Below are 6,407 nucleotides of genomic sequence, written 5' to 3'. Positions count from 1 at the left end.
GTATTAAAAGCAATCATCGTAAGGATGGTGGATAAAAATATTGAAAATACTTACATATATTTAAAATATACTTAGATTTTTGCTTTATAAATGGCTTGCCATATGCTATTTCATGAAAAGGTTTTTGCTTGCAACAATAACCACCATATCAGGAGCAGGAGCTGTAGCCAGGGAAGTGGCAGTGACCTCCCCTAACCCCATCCCCATCCTCACAGTTGTTGCTCCCCCACCATGGGATGGGGAATCAGTAATGGCAGTGAAGGCAGCTGGATTAAACAGATCACCTGCAGTTATTCGATGCATGGTTTTGTAAAGAAGGACATAATTGTCACTACTAGCATGATCACTCTGACAGTCCATATGGTGTGCAAACATTTTCAACGACAATGCTATATTTATGAAGACCACTGCAGATATGAACATAGAGAGCCGTTGAAACAGGCTTCAAAGCCTACAAAACAGACTTCAAAAACTACAAAACCATCCCTTCCTCAAGTCTCTCAACCTTGGTTGGACTGCTTGTCGAAATGAATACAGGCGTAAGGTGGGTCAAAAAAAATTCCAACTATTCAAGGATAGGAGCAGATCCCAAGCACTGGGTGAATGTCACTGAATTTGTTCCAGGACACTCTAGTTGCACTGACCCTTTCTGCACTGAAGCACCCCTGCAGGGATCAGTGAGGAAGGAATAATCAGAGAAAGAGCAAACTGCAGTGGAAAGTAAGAAACAGCTTTGTCCCTATGCTGCCCCTATACTGGTCTGGGAGAGTTCCGCTATGGAGAGAAGGGTGTGTATTGTCCCAGATAGTCCTATGCTATGCATGGGCTGCAGGTCCTCCCCCCAGTGAACCAGAACTCATAGCACATCATATCTTGCATTGAGGCCCATGAGGAGGATATGGAGCTATCTTTGACTGTGCAGTGAAGTAAGGACTCCATATCCTCTATGGACTAAGATCTCTGAAATGGTGAGACTTCAAATAAACATTTTTTCTCTACAATTGTGCTGGTAGGGTCCTTTTAGTCACAGCAGCAAAAAAAAAAAATCTGACAAGAACAGATTTTAAAGGGCCAAGAAGTGTACTGGTGGTAGTTACAATAGCAGTGCTATCTCTGTCTATGTGCGAGAGAAATGGGATCAGCCATAGAGGTTAAATCACTGGTTATACCATATCTTAATACAGAACAGACTGTTCTTGGATGAACAGTTGAATGTTTCATGGTTTAGGTTTTCCAGAGTTCTGACATTTCACTTTGTCTTTTTTGAGGGCTTCGGTGGTCAGGTTTTTGTGTTTATTTCTGTGGGCGTGGCCTCTTCCTATCTCTGAGCTTTGCAGGTAGACAGATGTCATTCAAAACTATGTTATAAGGTGTTCATTGTAGTGGAATAATTGGTTTACAGTAATAAGTCACACTTTTACACTAAAGGGAGGGCATAATCATCACAAGGCAAGCTGACATTCAGTTATCAGAAGAATTTCTTGATTGGAAAGTTGACTTTTGCACTTTGATGCTTTGTTTCCTGAAAACAATTTGGGAGACTCTCCTGCTTTGTCCATCTACTGCTTTTGTTCTGTGGATCCCACCCATTTTTCCACTTCAAGAAAAAAACAGGTAACTGTTGCAGAGATCTTTGTATTTTCCAGCTGCCCTTTTTAAAGAAGCACTTTTCCCAAAGGAAACAGTATTTAACAAAGGTTTGGGCCACCACAAGTAGCATCAAAAGCTATTAAAAAATCCTTTGTTATTATTATTATTTTTTATTTCACAGGTGTCCCACCATCATGGTTATTTGACAGGTGTGACATCTGTGTTCTTCATATTCATTATTGTGGAATGTGCCCAGTCATATGCACAGCCAGTCAAGGCACTGTAGCAGATTATCACACACTCTTGAGATAGGGCAGTAAAGCCTGTATTCATTATAGTCATTCAGTATAGTCATTGTAATTAGAGATTCTCCAACAGGAATAAATTCCTTGATTCCCCCGAGACTAACCACAAAAGTATGAAGAACTTACAGGTCAACTTGAAGCCTGGATAACTCTTGTCAAATTGTATTGTACATATTCTAATATTTTTCAGGAGAAAGAATTGATGACCAGAAATGCCTTCTTCTAGTATCGGTATAAACCTGAGACTTTAATATAACTACAAATACCTATAACTTAAAAGGTATCCAGTGCTTCCTTTGCTATAGGAATCTGTAAGATTCTGTAGTGAAAGTCTGTTTAATCTTGTCTTGATATTACTAAAAGTGAAATCTACATTTAGTTTCACATGTAAAAGTTGAATGCACTAATAATTTGTTCTGAAATTCACAACCTGATCATACGAAAATATACAATGTTCATGATTTTTTTCTTTATCTCTGATTTCTGTGGATTTGCATTATTTATTTCATCTGTAGAAATCTTTAACTCACCTCTCCTCAAGCCTAATTCACAAGAGTGCTTTCAGATGTGTTTATAACCACAGATGTGCTTTATAACCACAGATGTGCTTTATAACTATCCTGATTCTTATAATGTGATTCCTGTTTCACTCTCCTTTCTCCTCAGTAATTCTTAACTCTATGAGGACATATTATAGCCTTTGACTCCAATATTTCTAGCCAAAAATTTTAATAAGAGACTATACAGAAGAAAAATAAAGAAATAAGATTCCAAGTTGGGTCTGCTATCTCTTAAATTATTAGCTCATTTAATCGTATCAAAGCTGTAAAATTAGAAGAAGGAGAAGAAATAATGGAGCCTGGGACCTGTGAGGTTTGCCTTGACCTCATAGGTTAGAAGGGAAGGAAGCAAGACTTCTGGAAGGGGGAGGAATATCCTCTACTTCTTTCACATCCTTGACCTGGGCACAGAGGTCAGGAAGCTGCTCCTCTTTCCTTCAGGGATGGGTGGAGTTCCCACAGAGAATTACACTTAAGCTCCTGATGGACTGTATACTACAACTTCCTAGCTCTTAATGGGCTCACCAGAGAGTTTATTTAAAACCATTTTACCTGTCACACTGCCATGCTGGTGTCATCTGCATTTTGCTGTGACAATACAGTAGTGGCCACACACCATGTTAAAGTGTAAGGATGGTGCTTATGGAGCAAATGAAAAGACTGAGGGAAATCTACCTTCCTCTAACACAAAAGGCTACAGCCTATCCAATCCCATTCTCCTCCTCACTAGGTAAAACAGGGTAATATGGAGAATACCACTTCTGACATACATGAGTTTCTTCTGAACTACTTATAACTAAGGACTGGCTCTACACACACCAGGTATTTGACCTCAGACTGTGTCATGATTCACAAAATCCATGCAATGAAGTATGCTAAATCTCTATGCTGGCCAAAAACAATACCAGGTGTTTATTCAGCCCATCAGCCAGTTAACCTGAATTCCAACAACATGCCCATTAGTGTGCTGAGAAACTAGAACAGAGCAGTGTACAAAACAAACTTAAATGCCTATCTGTGAGCAGTTCATATTCTATGTAAGAAACTGATTATAAGAAGACAAAATACATAAAACAAACTGGTAAATTATTCTGAGCAATAAGAAGTAACGAAAAAATGAGGACTGGAGACATACTGTGGCAAGTGGAGGTGGGGAATTGTCATTTGAGATAAGATAGAGAAATTCCCAATATTAATAGTATCTGACAGCCATGAAGAAATGTGCTATGCGTTGTTGAAAGTCAGCCGTCAGTTGTTTGGGCAGAGGGGAAGAGCATATGTGAAGGACAGGTGACTGTTTTGCCCCAGGGTTGCAGGAGGGTCTTAGTTACTGGAATGGATAGGTAGTGGGTCTGTAGCAGAAAACTGTGGTTAATGAGGTGATATGGGAAAAAGGATGAGGATTCTCATGAGCATGAAAATACATGAGCTTTTGAGGTTTATTCTCCATGTAATGAGAAGCCACTGAAGAGTGCTAAAGAGACTTACTTAGTTGATTATGGTGGCACTTGCCTATAATTGCAGGAACTGGGAAATTGAGGCAGGAGAATTGCAAGTTTGAGGCCATTATCATCAATTTAGCAAAGACCTAACCAACTTAGTGAGAACCTATCTCAAAATAAAAAATAAACAGTTTGCTGGGGATGTAGCTAAAAAAAAAAAAAAAAAAAAAAAAACGAGAAAGACCTGACTTGATAACCTTCAATGTAATCACTCTAGCTGATTGATAACAATATGCAAAGGGTGAGGTAGGGAAACCAGGTAACTGTCAATCATGCAAACCACTGGGTGGTAGCAGGAAAGGCATTAAGCAATGGTGAGAACTTTGCTGTATTTGGAGGTTAAAGTCAATGGAATCTGCTAGTTTGTATTTGCTAGGGTGTGTAAAAGCAAGAAAACATTCAAGGATGACTGAGTTTGGGGGTGTGGTCCACTTGAAGAGAGGAATATTCATTTTCAAAGGGGATACACAAGAAGAAGATAATGTGGACACAAGGTGGTAAAACATGATCAGTAACTTACTTTTAGACATGCTAAGTTTGAGATAATGTACCTCCTCCAGCTGGTAATGAGAAGAAAGATAAGATTTATGGGAATCAGAGCTAGAAAACAAAGATGTCATTGATAGGGAAAATAAAGATGTCATTGATAGAGAAAACAATTGAAATAAATTATAATGTTCAAAGAAAATTGCAAGTTTTCCCTGAAACTCAGGAATCTTAAACAGGTAGATCATAAGTTGGAATCCAGCCTCAGCAATCTAGCAAGATTGATTAGATCTCGTAAAATGTGATCAACTTAGTCCTCCCCACAGTGCACCCCCCCCCCAAAAAAAATACTGGGGATATAGTTCAGTGGTAATGATGGACCTCTGTCTTCAATCCCTAGAACATCAACAACCATAAAACAAACATTGAAAGTTTGAGTTTAATTATTATATTGTTCATTCAATTGTGTAATCATTTTTTAAGTGATGGGGTCTCACTTTGTTAAGCAGGCTGGTCCCTAAATTCCTGGACTTATTGAACCCTCTTGCCTCAGCCTCAGAGTAACTGAGACTATAGGCATGTACCACCATGCCTGATTATTGTGTAATTGGCTTTAATTTTGTATGTCTTTTGTGAATTCTGTGTCTGATATTTATCTTATAAAAGCTTTTTTTGTTATTCTACAGATCTATGATTTTTATCAATTTATATTTAATGTGATCACTTATTTTCTAAAGGATATATTTGGAGCTATACATTCCCTCAAAACACTGCTTTACTATTGTGTGTTGTTATTATCATTTAGCTGGAAATATTTTGTTTCCCTTGCAATTTCTTCTTTGATGTATAGCTGATTTATTAACCTACTTTATAGAAACTTCTGCCTCTGCTCTGAATGCAAAAAGCTACAGGAAATGTTTTCTCACCTTAATAATGGGGGAAATATGGATAATAAAATCATATTTCCTGAGTTCACTTGAAGAGTAAAATCTGAAACCGTAAAGTAATCAAGTAAACTGACTTACTAAAGAAAGACAAGATACACCAAGAGAAGGTAGAAAGTAAACATTAGCCTCAGAGATACAACTATAAAACTGATGGCTGATTTCTTACCAAAAAATATAGATGTAAGAAAATAATAGTATAATATGCTTTGTATATTTGCAGGAAAAAAAAAAAGAAACTGCCAGTCTAGAGTTCTGGAGCCAGTGAAATATTCTTCGAGTTAAATATGTAATACAAATCATACCAGATAAAATGTAAAAAAGAATGTATTGCCAGTAGGTTTGTCTTTAAAGGGGTATATGAGCATTCTGTAAGGAGTGAAATGACTTTTGAAGATTGGTACACAGAAATACCTGAAAGAGAGGAGAGTACCAAAATATGTTAAAAAAAAAGCTGACAATTATAAATGGCCATTGTAGAAATCTTAATGCATATGGAATTAGATATGCAGGCAATAATACTGCATTCCCCAAAGTGGGAAAGCAATGAGTAGAGCTTAAGTCTTCTAAAATTCCAGCTTGATAAAAAATATACCAAAGATGCAATTTGTAGTCTCTAATCAACAATAAAATAATAGAGAATAGATACATAACTAACATGATAATGAGTAAATAAGTAAATATTTTATTATTTCAAAAGAAAATAGAAACACAGAGAAAATGAATCATAAAATAATTTATCCTCACAGAAAACAAAAAGGACTAGTGCAAAATTATATGGTGAATAAAATAAGAATTTCAGTGAAATAGTAATATTATTTGACCTAATTTTTAAAAGTGAAAATATGTGCTGTCCACCAGAGATAGTTTATGTACATAAAAAGTTTGAAAATAAAATATTGGGGTGCTATATCACAAAGTGCTACTTAAAAAAACACTGTAGTAGCCACACCTATATTGTATATCTGAGTGGAATAACAATATTGACAACGTGGAGATGTTGTGTATATTATCTTTGAT

The 6,407-nt window shown here is 36.8% G+C and overlaps 1 pseudogene; it reads left to right on the top strand.

Moving 5' to 3' along the window:
- The first annotated feature begins 231 nt into the window (after nucleotides 1-231).
- LOC101964901 (E3 ubiquitin-protein ligase makorin-1 pseudogene) lies at nucleotides 232-955 on the top strand (annotated as a pseudogene).
- Nucleotides 956-6,407: the final 5,452 nt, after the last annotated feature.

This window comes from Ictidomys tridecemlineatus, chromosome 2 (assembly GCF_052094955.1).
Source record: "Ictidomys tridecemlineatus isolate mIctTri1 chromosome 2, mIctTri1.hap1, whole genome shotgun sequence".
NCBI lineage: Eukaryota > Metazoa > Chordata > Mammalia > Rodentia > Sciuridae > Ictidomys > Ictidomys tridecemlineatus.
Note: the sequence above shows the minus strand (reverse complement) of the source record. Positions and strands in the feature narration are given on the sequence as shown.